Genomic DNA, 12,268 nt, shown 5'->3' on the forward strand with positions numbered 1-12,268 from the left:
TACGATTTTTAAGGCTGCTTTGGAATGAAAATGACGGAATGTAAGTGCTGAATTAAAACTAACTACTGCTAAGCGGAAGCTAGAGCATAAAATGTTGAAGGAAAATATATGAAGACTACCCCCTCATATATATAGGCTGATGTCCCGTGAAGGATTTAATTGAGTTTTGGCCTTATGCTAATTGAAACGTTCAAAACTTTGAGAATCAAAGTTTTGTTTTTATCTGTTTTAATTTTGTCTTTTACCTTATTAAGGTTTCGTCCTTTAGCTAATTTCAATTCAAACCACCGGTTTGAATTGGTGCGATCTCTATATATTGAGGTGGCACCAAATTAAAACCATCACTTGCCACCGCCTATGCCGACTCGTCATGCCTTTTTGGCCCTTGGTCCACTTAGTATGTCTAGTGGCGGTGCCGATTTTGGCGTTTTTACAATTTTCTGTCTTTGCGTAGAGTTTGTCGCCCTGGTCACTCTGGCAGTTCACTAGCCAACGGCGGCACCCCGATTTATCAGATTTGAGCTTCGGAAGTTTGCTACTTCTTTATATGTGGACCCGTTCTGCACTGGTTTTGTTCTTTTGGAAACTTCAGCTCTAGTCAGGCTTTGTTGGGCTTCACTAGGGTTGAGTGGGAAACTTCAAATATTCCAGTATTCCCATACTTCGATGCATGTTTTATCATTATATTCATTTTAAATGTGAAAACCTGCAAAAGTACGAAAATATAATTATTACATGATTATTAAACACATAATCGACCAAAATGCTATGTCTCTCGGGGTTTAATATTACAGTTTTGGGTGCTTATCAGTCTTCTCATCCAACTTAAGACGACATAGACATAGTTGATAGCAAAAAGATTCCATATTTTGGGATGAATTTTACAAGTCTGAAGGTGCGAAATAGTTTTATATAGACTACGGAAAAGCATTGGGATTTAGTGTCGTTACTCGAAGTACCCAAAAAAGAATTCCACATTTAGATGAAATGAGTACTTGTCAAATGACTTGCGAGCGTTTTGGTACTTACATAGAACGAGTGAAAAAAAGAACAGATGAGGGGTCCGAGAAAGAAGTAATAAACAAGAGGAGAAACACGAATATGGTGAAATACGGGTGTTTAGCAACAATGAGAGTGACAAAATAAGACAATGGATTATGGAAAGTGGTGAAGTATGTTGGTGTGCACAATCATAACCTTGTTAGTCCAGTGAAAAGGATGTGCATGCATGTTTGCAAAAATTTGCATGCTGCAGCTAAATTGTTGATTGACTCATTCCGTGATGAAGGCATACCTGTGAATAAAGTTGCTGATATACTTGACAATTTTTTGACAGAGATTGTTGGAACCACTTAGGTCCATTGAAGGAGTATAAGAAACCTGTCAAAGGTGATGCTACCGCAGTGGTAATTTTTTTTTAAGAAGAAGAGTATAGAAGATCCTAATTTCTTCTACGCAATACAGATGGATAGCTAGCGAAGCACATGTAAGAAAAATTTTCTGGGTAGATGGTTGTTCACGTATGCAGTTTCAATATTTTGGTGAGGTTCTTTTCTTTGATACCACATATTGCAAGAACTTATATGAAATGCCATTTGCGCCGTTTACTAGAGTAAACCACCACATGCAATCAATCCAGTTTGGTTGTGCACTCCTATTGGATGAGACAAAAGAATATTTTGAGTGGGTTTTTCAGACTTGGCTTGCAGCCATGGGTGGGCATGCCCCATCTTCAATCATCACAGATCAAGACAGAGCTATGACGATGGTTGTTGCGAAGGTTTTCCCAAATACACGATATAGATTTTGCCTATGGCACATTTTGAAGAAATTTCCTGAAAAACTTCCACATGTTTATTTCAAGAGGTCATCTTTCAAAAAAGCTATCAAAATGTGTATTTGGGAAACTTATATTCTTAGTGCTTTCAAAACAATGTGGAAGGAATTAATGTCTACATACGAGTTGGTGGAGAATGAATGGCTCATAGGACTATATGAGATTCGAGACAAATGGGCACCGGTTTATCACTTGGATACTTTCTATGCTGACACTAATACTACCGAGCGTTCCGAAGGCATGAATTCTTTTTACAAGAATTTTTTTGTTCAACTACAACTCTTAGAGAGTTTGTGTTAAAGAATAATAGGTGTTTGAGTAGAATTGTTCAAAGAGAAAAAATAGAGGATTATACTACAGAACACTCAGATCGCATCGTCGATAGTAATGCATTTCTCTTGAAGAGTGCATCAAAAGTGTATACGAGGAATGCGTATGATAGGTTCAAGAAAGAATGTGAGAAAGCTCGAGATGAGTATGTCTTGGATGATAATGAAAAGGGTAGTGATGGTTGCACGACCTACATTTACAAGTCTCAAGTGGAAGGTGATCTGCGTGAGTGGATGGTGAAGTTCAACTCATCCACAAAAGAAGGTAACTGTGAATGCAAACTTTTTGAGTTCCTAGGGATATCCTGTGGACACCTTGTAAAGGTTTTTCAGTGTTGTGATATAGAGATACCCGATCACTTTATTCTAAAGAGATGGATGAAAGGGGCTAACAAATATAGAGCTGAGTATGATGGTGGACTAGTAAGTGGCCATGAGAGTTTTGAGGTACTGAGAACTACCCAACTTCAGATGGTTGCCAATCAATTAGTCTATGAAGAGGCTAAAGCAGATGAGATTTACCAATTGATGTTGAAAAGATTACAAGCACTATCACTGGAGCTCAAGGAAATAAAGAACACTAATGACGGGACCAATATTTCAATTGTCGATTCATGCACTGTCAATGAAAACTCACAACCTGCAATTGATGCCTCACAAGTTTTACTTATGAATCTGAATATCTCACAAACTAAAGGAAGGAAAAAGGAAGTGAAGGTTTACAAAAGTAGTAGTAGAATAAAATGAGGTTTGGAGAAAGGCATTGCAAAAGCTAGCAAAGGGAAGACAGGCAGGAGATGTACTAGTTGTAACCAGGTTGGTGTTAATCACGACAAACAAAATTGTCCACAAAATCCAAATAGAAAGAAGGGGATAAGTAAATAAAATGATTTCCGTAGTTTTCATTCATTCCTAGTATACTATATTTTGTTGTTTGGAGTTCACTATAAAATTGACATTTGTCATCACTTTCTTACTTGATAGTTATTGATGAGGAGATTGAGGATGTGGACTATCATAGAGATGATGACGACGACGAAGATAGAGATGGTGATGAAGACAACGAAGATAGAGATGGTGAAGAAGTTGAATTTAAAATTTAAAGTTAGAATCATTTGTGTTTGAATTTGAAGTTATGTATATGAATTTGGAATTTGAAGTTATGTATAGTGGTGTTTGAATTTGGAATTTGAAGTTATATATAGTGGTGTTTGAATTTGGAATTTTAACTTAGAATCATTTATGTATGAATTTGAAGTTATGTATATGAATTTGGATTTTGGTTATATGCGTTTGAATTTCACGTTTGAATTTCATGTTATGTGCGTTTGTATATGAATATGAAAATGTGTGTTTGAATTTCACGTTGAATTTGAATATTTCATTTGAACGTGAATTTGAGTTTGAATTTGGTTGGATATGAAATGAACTTGGTTTGGATATAAAATGATCTTCGTTTGAAATTGGATTAGGGTTTGAAGTTGGATATGAAATGAATTTGAGTTTGAATTTGGTTGGATATGTGCGTATATGAATTTGGTTTGGATATGAAATGAACTAAATCAAATAAAAAATTTGCTTAGATTTTGGTCCAGACGACCCACCCAGGTTGCACAAAAGCATCCAAAACAATCCCAAAGTATCGTTCACAGATGAATCTGACCTTAACGACCTCTGCAGATCGCTGGTCTATAGACCTAAACGATCTTATGGGTCATTTAGAGGGATGATGAGCGGTCTGACGAGGCCGTTTAGAGTGATGCTGAGCGATCTGGAGAGATCGTTTTGAACACTTCTCTGCGACCTCACTAGGTCGTTTGGACCAAAATCCAAGCACATGCCGATATTTCAGATATTTCAAAAAATTAAAATTGGATTTCGATTTGTATTTCTCACTTAACATAGTATGAAAAGAAAAACCCAACTACACAATGTTTGCTTCTTAGAACTTAGAACCCTAAGAATTAAGTTGGTTAGAGAACTCAATTGGTTCCTCTGTCAATTCCTCTTTTAAAATAGGTATGTCTGATTCCTCTGTCAATCCATGTCAATGTAGCCACACCTCACCTGAAGCTTGGTCCCATTTTGACGAGATGCACTTAATTAATATGCCTCATTGCAGTGATACATTGAGTGATTTTCAACGTCGTAATGAAACGTTAGAGATACTTAATGACCAATATCAGGGAAATATTAGTTGTATGCGGAGAAGGGAAATGAAACATTTAAAGAGTATTGAATAATTAAAGAAGGAAAATGATTCAACGAAGAAGGGAAATTATGTTGCCTGTTGATGTAAGAGATCTCTATTTTGTCTGTTCATGTAAGAGATGTCTAATGTTGTTTGTTCATGTAAGTAAGACATCTTCAGATGTGCTTTTGATGTAAATTTGTAATTAGTGCTTGTACGTATTTTGTTCGAGATCTCGAATTTTGTTGGGTAATATTATCTAATGTTGATTTATGCATGTTTTGATCTCTAAGTTCTATAGGAAATTCCATTGGTGTGGGCATTGGCTTGATGGTTTTGGTTTAATTAGGTGTTTGATGTCTGTTGTTTGTTGATGTAAGAGGCCAGTTTCTATGTTGTCTGTTCATGTCAGAGATGTCGTCTGTTGTCTGTTCATGTAAGTTAGAGATCTCCAAATGTGCTTTTGATGTAAATGTGTAATTAGGTGTTGGGTGCTTGTACGTGTAAATTTGATCTACAAAAGCTGACACCAACTCATTTTTGACAAGTAGTGTGTATAACGAATGTTGCTTGTGGTTGTTCCTAACCAAATATTACAAATCAGATTTCAATTTTGCAATCTTGATTGGTTGTTGAACCCTAAACTCACTAACCAATAGGGTTTTGTATACATATTAGAGTTTGGTTAGGAATTAAGGATTAGGGTTTTGTATATAGAGTAGGGTTTGGTTATGAATTTTATGTTGAATTTGAATTTGAATATATGTGCGTTTGAATTTTACATTGAATTTGAATATGAATTTAAACGTGAGTTTGAATATGAAGAAAGGGATCAAAAAATCAGTTTTGCTTGGATTTTGGTCCAAACGACCCAGTGAGGTCACAGAGAAGTGTTCAAAACGATCTCGTCAGGCCGCTCAAAATCACTCTAAATGACCTCTTCAGACCGCTTCCTTTTAGACCTAAACGACCCCATCAAATCGTTTGGGTCTATAGACCAGCGATCTGCAAAGGTCGTTAAGGCCAGATTCGTCTGTGAATGATATGTGGGGATCGTTTTCGATGCTGATGTGCGACCTGGGTGGGTCGTCTGGACCAAAATCAAAGCAAATTTTCTATTTGATTTAGTTCATTTCATATCCAAACCAAATTCATATACACACATAACTTCATATTCATATTCATATACATACAACCATATTCAAATTTAAACTCAAATTCACGTTCAAATTTATATTAATATACATCAAGCCATATTCAAATTCAAACTCAAATTCACGTTCAAATTCATATTCAAATTCAACGTGAAATTCAAACGCACATTTTCATATTCAAATTCATATACATAACTTCAAATTCGAAATTCATATAAAATAACTTCAAACATATAAATTCCAACTTCAAACCCTAATCCAACTTCAAACCCTAATCCCTAACCAAACCCTAATCCAACTTCAAATCCTAATCTATATACAAAATTTTAATCTAACTTCAAAGCTCCAACTTTAGACATGATCATGATGGTAATGCCCACCAATAAACTTGCACCGGTTCAAGTTTTCCGCTTCGTTAAACGATCTCCTTGCTTCCTCGGGAATCGCAGGCCCACCCAATTGCAGACCTTTCTCAAGCATGAGAGTATTTTCGTCGAGAACGTTGCTCTATAAAAATAAATGCAACCCTAATTTAGCATTTATAGTTTTAAAAGAGCGAAACTACAATTATAAAAGCACAAAACTCACCAGTCGAGTTCCTAGGGAACTAGGAAGTGTCGATCTGTAGGGAGAAATGAATAGGAAGCTGAGGATTTATCATTCGAATGTGAGTATTCATTTCATACCATTCCATGTAGCCAAACTCACACTCCCATGGATAACTTGCCGGGGGTCCTCAATTTTGGGGTTGGATCACGTTATTCGCCCATGTGGTCTAATATGCTGAAGCAAGATTCCATTTGACCTCGTACCCGCGTCCATTGGTAGTTCTCGTCGCGACATTTAGATGTGGAGGATTGGCAGGTATAAGTTGCAGGTGACCCAACTGACAGTCTACCCTACAAACAGCATAAAGCTCCACGACACCAAAAAAGCATATACAGCCCTTAAAATAAATAATATCATCCACCGAGCGTAAAACTCTAACATTGTTGTAGGGCCACCGTTCAACCTGTCATATGAGAAAATCAATCAGTAATCACATACTCCAACTATTAATTAATCAATAAAATATTAACAAGCCCATATACTTACCATCAAACAAGTTGTCTTATCAAGAAATTTTCGAAAACACTGCAATGCATGTTTTGTGTTAACATAGTGCGGAGTGGCAATTGAGTGCCTACGACATCGAGGCTAGGCCAACTCATACTCCAGGTTTGGGATTGGCCTAAAGCACGGGAAGTACTCATAGATCCATGCATAGATTTATATACACACGCAATTAAAATACTAATAAGATAAAGGGTTAACATATAAACAAAAATGCTAAATATTTACCTGTAAGATAGTGAAGTAGCCTGAAATGCCTTTCACTTTGGCACCTGTGACATCCCCAAGACCACGGTACAAGTATGCAAGTATTGATGTACCACACGCATAGTCTTTGATCTCGCTAAACTTCAACAACCTCATGTAAGAAACAGGCACTGCAGTCCCAGACTTGTCGAGGAAAATAGTACATCCAAAGAAGAATAACAAATAACCTCTGACAGCACGTTGTACCTCTATCAAAGTCGACGCCTCCTTCACAAGCCCTTTTACTTTAATCACACTATCATGCACCTTCCCGGCCATGTGATGTTTCAGGAATTGTAACCTTACTTTTGATATGAAGTGGCTGGCTTGCAACTCCTCATTAATCGCTCCCAACAATATATTAAGAGCGTGGTTAAGACTTTTCTGAGTCTATTCCAATTTCATATCAATGTTCCCTTGCACGGCTCTTCCTTTTATCAAGACTCCTAGGAGTTGGGAGACATCATCTAAAGTGATAGTCATCTCCCCAAACGGCATATGAAATGTGTTGGCCTCCGGATGCCACTTCTCCACAAACGATTCCTCCTCATTATCATCCTCTTCCTCATTGTCATCCTCCTCCAAATTGTCGTCAACCTCCTCCAGATCGTCATCCTCTTCATCCCCCTCCTCATTGTCGTCACCAAACTCTTCACCATCCCCCTATTCTCCTTCCCCTTCCTCATCACCATCACCATCCTCCTCTTCCCCTTCCCCTTCCTCATCATCATCAGTATCCTCTTCTTCACTATCACCACCATCTAAATTCTAAGGAAGAACCATATATACATCGACATCCTCATCCTCATCTAAATCTAAATCTAAATCTACGTCCCCGTCTACAATAGGAGCCCTTATTTCTTTCCCCCTTCTTCTTTTATTTTTTTCTACTACCTCTAAATCACCAACACCTATTACATTACTCGGATCGGTGGCTTGTTGATCCCCTCTATGGGAGGATGCAGACGTTCCCCTTCCTCTTTTTTTCTCAGGCGGGTTACCACGACCCGAACTACTACTGCCATCACTAAGAAATTTCTTAGCACCTGTGTAGATGGTTTTCGCTACACTCTTCACATTCTTTGATCAAGGAGCCATTATTACTACAAAAAATAGTAATAAACAAGTATTAGTAACCACAAATTTCAATCTAATAATATGAAATACAAGCTTCATCAACAAAACGAAAACGAAACATAATCAATTAGAGAGAGTCATATAATCTAATTTAAAAACCAAAACTACAATGCATCAATAATCTCATTTCGCCAAAAAATTGTTACAATTAATACAGTGATACAGTGAAAATGATCTAATACAATCAATTTACGACAACAAGAAATCTAGCAACTACTAATCAACTGAATAGATAAAAATATGCATGAATGAGTTTTCTGGTTCAATTGATTTTTGTAAACAGTCATGTCAGGGGGCCCTTCATGTCAATGCAACAATGCATACAACGTAGCACGTACAAAGATGGCTATCTAGAAAAGTAAATTGCAATTCCCGGAATACAACTATCAATGTATCTCTCTAGAAAAGTGAACAAGGTAATTGTAAATCTTAAAAAATTGTTGTCGTCTTCGGAAAATGACAACAATTCCTTCTTTGTAGGAATTCAACAGTTCTTTTCTGAGTTTCCCCGTGATATGTATATTCTACTACATGCATCAATTACTAAACAACTCAAAACCAAAAATAGGATTGATCATCTTTGGCAAAAAGAACTGACTATATATAACACAAGGAAACTTCAATTGTCATTCGCAAACTTAGTCATGACAATGCAATACAACCACCAACGAAAATTAGGTCATGACAATGCACACACTAAACCAAATTCACAATAGATTGTGTAATCATAACAATCCCATTTCAATATAGATAACATGCATGGATATCATGTACCTCAGTGTAACTTTATAATTGTTTTCAATACCTTCATACTAAATCAAAACAAAAAATAAGACAAAAAACACAGAATAAACAAATTTCACACCTAATACTTACACAGACTTCAAAATTTATAGACAACATTGACAGTAAATAATCCATATACAATTAGTTTTCAGTTAAACTAGCAATGTCAGACACCCACTTCCTAAAACCAAATTAAATTTGCATCACCAAAATAACTAAACTAGCAATACCATACACCCACTTCCTAAAACGAAATTTGCATCACCAAAATAACAATTAAAGATGGGGTAAAGATTAAAGAAAAAAACATAAGACAAAATTACCTGATAAATGGATGAGCACAAAACAAATCAACTAGAGCCCGAATCAAACAGAAGAACTGCTGGCAAAAAAATATCCAAATTTCAAAAGACTGAACCCAAAACTAATAGCAATAACTATTAAAACCCAATGAACTGAACTGAGCTGAAAATGGCCTGCAGTGGCTTATCAGTGTACTGAGAGTTTATTCAAGTACTCAGCTGGCCATTTTCAGTACACTGATAGGCCACTGCAAGCCATTTTCAGTTCTGCAGTATTTTTCAATAGCTCAAACAAATCAAATGCTAATACAATCAATCATATACAATTTCCTCCAATCCAAACACCAATTCAATCTGTAATAAACTCCCAGTCCAAGTCTAGATTTCAACACTCTTCAAACAATAATAACTTTATCAATGAATGGGTCTGAATTATTCTAATATCTAATACATTTACATAATCAAAACAACAAAAACTAGAGCAATATAGAAAAAACAACAAAAATGTCAACATTGCAGAAACCGAATTTTTTTTACTTTCCTGAAGACAACAATGCAGCTTGAACTCTATTTGAGAAGTAGAGATTTTGGTTTGAGAAGGTCGGAATTCAATTTGGAGTGGTTATGTTTGTTTGTTCCAGTTTCGTTTTTGTTGTTGTTGTTGTTTTTTTTTTTTTGCTAACCGGGTGTCCGGGCCAGCTAATGCGCACCTGGACTAATCCCAGGGCCTTGGTTGGAAATTCGACCAGTACTGCCTCACCAGTGGCCTTGAGGGAATCGAACTAGTGACCATTAAGGAGCAAACCCAAGGCCGGACCAGTTGTGCTACCCCTTCCAAGGTTAGTTTTGTTTTTTGTTGGGGTTGCTAGAGACGAAGGGTTTTTTTGTTCTGTTTTGTTTTATTTCGTTATTTTGTTTTGTTTTAATTTCGGCCATGAGATCTTGAGATCATCTCGCGAGTTGAGTGGTGGAGATTTGGAGTGGGCTGGGAGTGGGCGTATCCCTCTCCATATATTATATAAACTGGTAAACATACGAAACAGTAAGTGAAACAAACTCAAAATGTTATCAAATCTCTATACTATATGATAGCCGGGTATTTAGCAATTTGTAATCTCCATAGTTGCTCAATTTCGAAATACTTCCCTCACAAAAATTAGAACAAACCCCCTATTTATTAATAATTTAGAAAAACCTCCCTAATATCACTTAAATTATATAATTATTCCCAATTTTCCTCGCTAATATTAGAACAAGCTCTCTTTTATTAATAATTTAGAAAAATCTTTTTAATGTCACTTAAATAACATAATTATTCCCTATTAGATGAGCCTTTCCTACATAATTATAATTACCAATTACAATTTAAATCCAAAAAAAATCATGTTATTATTCCCTATTAAAAAAAATAGATGAGCATTTCCTACATAATTATCGAACTCGAGGGACGGGTTTCAAGACTTTAAGACTTTAAAAAAAAAAAAAAAAAAAAAAAAAAAAAAAAAAAAAACCAGTGCACAGCATAGTTTGCATACTTGTTTGAATATAATTGTTTGGGCGTATATATTTACCGAAAGAAAAATTAAAATGTGGTGATGTTCCATACCTAGCTTATACATGTGGGGTCAAGTGCATAATATTTTACCATAAAAATTGAAATGTCCGCTAGAAGAAGGGGTCGAACCTCCGACCTTGTGGTTAACAGCCACACGCTCTAGCCAACTGAGCTATTCAAGCTGCTTGCACAAGAATGCATATTACATATTTCATTTTGAAATCTTCACATATTTCAGTGAGATTTATGTCGTATTGTGTCATATATAGATCAGACGACATTGCGCCTGAGTGATTTTCATGTATATAAACATTAAAGAGGGGGCATCAAATCTCCACCCCAGTGGCCTAGTGTAGGTCATTCGGTATCTATCAAAAGTATCGTTCATACGGTACTACGTACATGTAGTCCGTCTTTCATATATGCACTTTAGTCTTCGAAGAGGCCTATTAACTACTAGAATATGCCCCGTGTCTTAAAGACACTCACCGGCATGCCTTCGGCACGTTTCACCTATGCATTAAAGGCCTTGGGCACTAGTTGCAATCATGCTTGGGCATGCATACAATACCTCCATGAGTAAATTCTAAGACAACAAATAGGATGACTTTACTCCAAGATGGTTGCATCAGTGAGTATTTAACACACTGGTTTGACTGCTAGCCTTTGGGAACTGGTTCCCGAGTTCGATTCACCCCAACAGCAATATTGGCTCATGGATCAACTTTGCGACACATTTAGTTAATAGCTGCCAACACGTATCTCGGGGAAAATAAGAGCACAATAGCTGTTTGATGGTTCTAGATTCAATCTGAACCGTCCTTTATTATAGTTTTGTCCTGTAGCGAAAAAAAAAAAAAACCTTATCTTATTAGATAGATAGATAGATGGTGGTGTAAAGTTTTCTTGTTTCATTCAGAAATTCCGTAGAAGTGTAGACTCGGACGGAAACTTTTGGCTTTCTTAGATGGAGTTGGGATTTACCTGTTCTCATAACTGAAAAATGCTACCATAGTACCATGCCCCATGCGGGCACCTCCTAAATATAGAAAATGCCCATGTGAGAAGTCAGAGAAGGGTTCACAATGAGCGGTGAGTGGTGACATCACATTTCACAGGTGAATCTGTGTGTAAAGTTTGGTTATTGCAGTGGCCGTTGGGATATTTACTTGATGATGGTGAATGGAGAAGCCGCAAAGATGGAAAAACTAAGCCTCTAAAGTGCGGTGGTCTACAATGTGTGTTGGATACTTTGCGTGCATGATGCCTCATGGAGTCATTGGATCCTATGTGAATTACTACTAAACTAAAGCTAGAATAACGCATTCTTTGAAAATATTGTGGTCCAGGCATCAACATGTTTGAACTTTAAAGTACTGACAAATTGGCTTGTCAGTTCTTTCTTCAATCCCCAAAAAGAAACTTCGATCGATCTGGTTGTTTTGAAATTAAAGTTATCATTGGATAGAATCAAACATTGGACTGCGTGGGGATTCCTAACAGTGGTTTTGCACTTTTGATCCCAATTGTGTTATCTTTTATGTTCACGTACAGCATAAAAGCTAACCAGTACAGTCTTTCTAAAGGAAAGCATTCAGGATTTAACTATTTATGTCCT

At 36.6% G+C, this 12,268-nt stretch overlaps 1 non-coding gene and 1 pseudogene across 1 annotated transcript; one reads left to right on the forward strand and one right to left on the reverse strand.

Moving 5' to 3' along the window:
• Nucleotides 1-1,588: 1,588 nt before the first annotated feature.
• On the forward strand, nucleotides 1,589-2,137 carry LOC147492218 (protein FAR1-RELATED SEQUENCE 5 pseudogene; annotated as a pseudogene).
• Nucleotides 2,138-10,758: 8,621 nt separating this feature from the next.
• Nucleotides 10,759-10,832, reverse strand: TRNAN-GUU (transfer RNA asparagine (anticodon GUU)). Its single transcript has one exon. It is a non-coding gene; the product is annotated as a tRNA-Asn (tRNA).
• Between the last annotated feature and the right edge of the window lie 1,436 nt (nucleotides 10,833-12,268).

Source organism: Coptis chinensis, chromosome 6 (genome assembly GCF_015680905.1).
Source record: "Coptis chinensis isolate HL-2020 chromosome 6, ASM1568090v1, whole genome shotgun sequence".
In the NCBI taxonomy this organism is placed as follows: Eukaryota; Viridiplantae; Streptophyta; class Magnoliopsida; order Ranunculales; family Ranunculaceae; genus Coptis; species Coptis chinensis.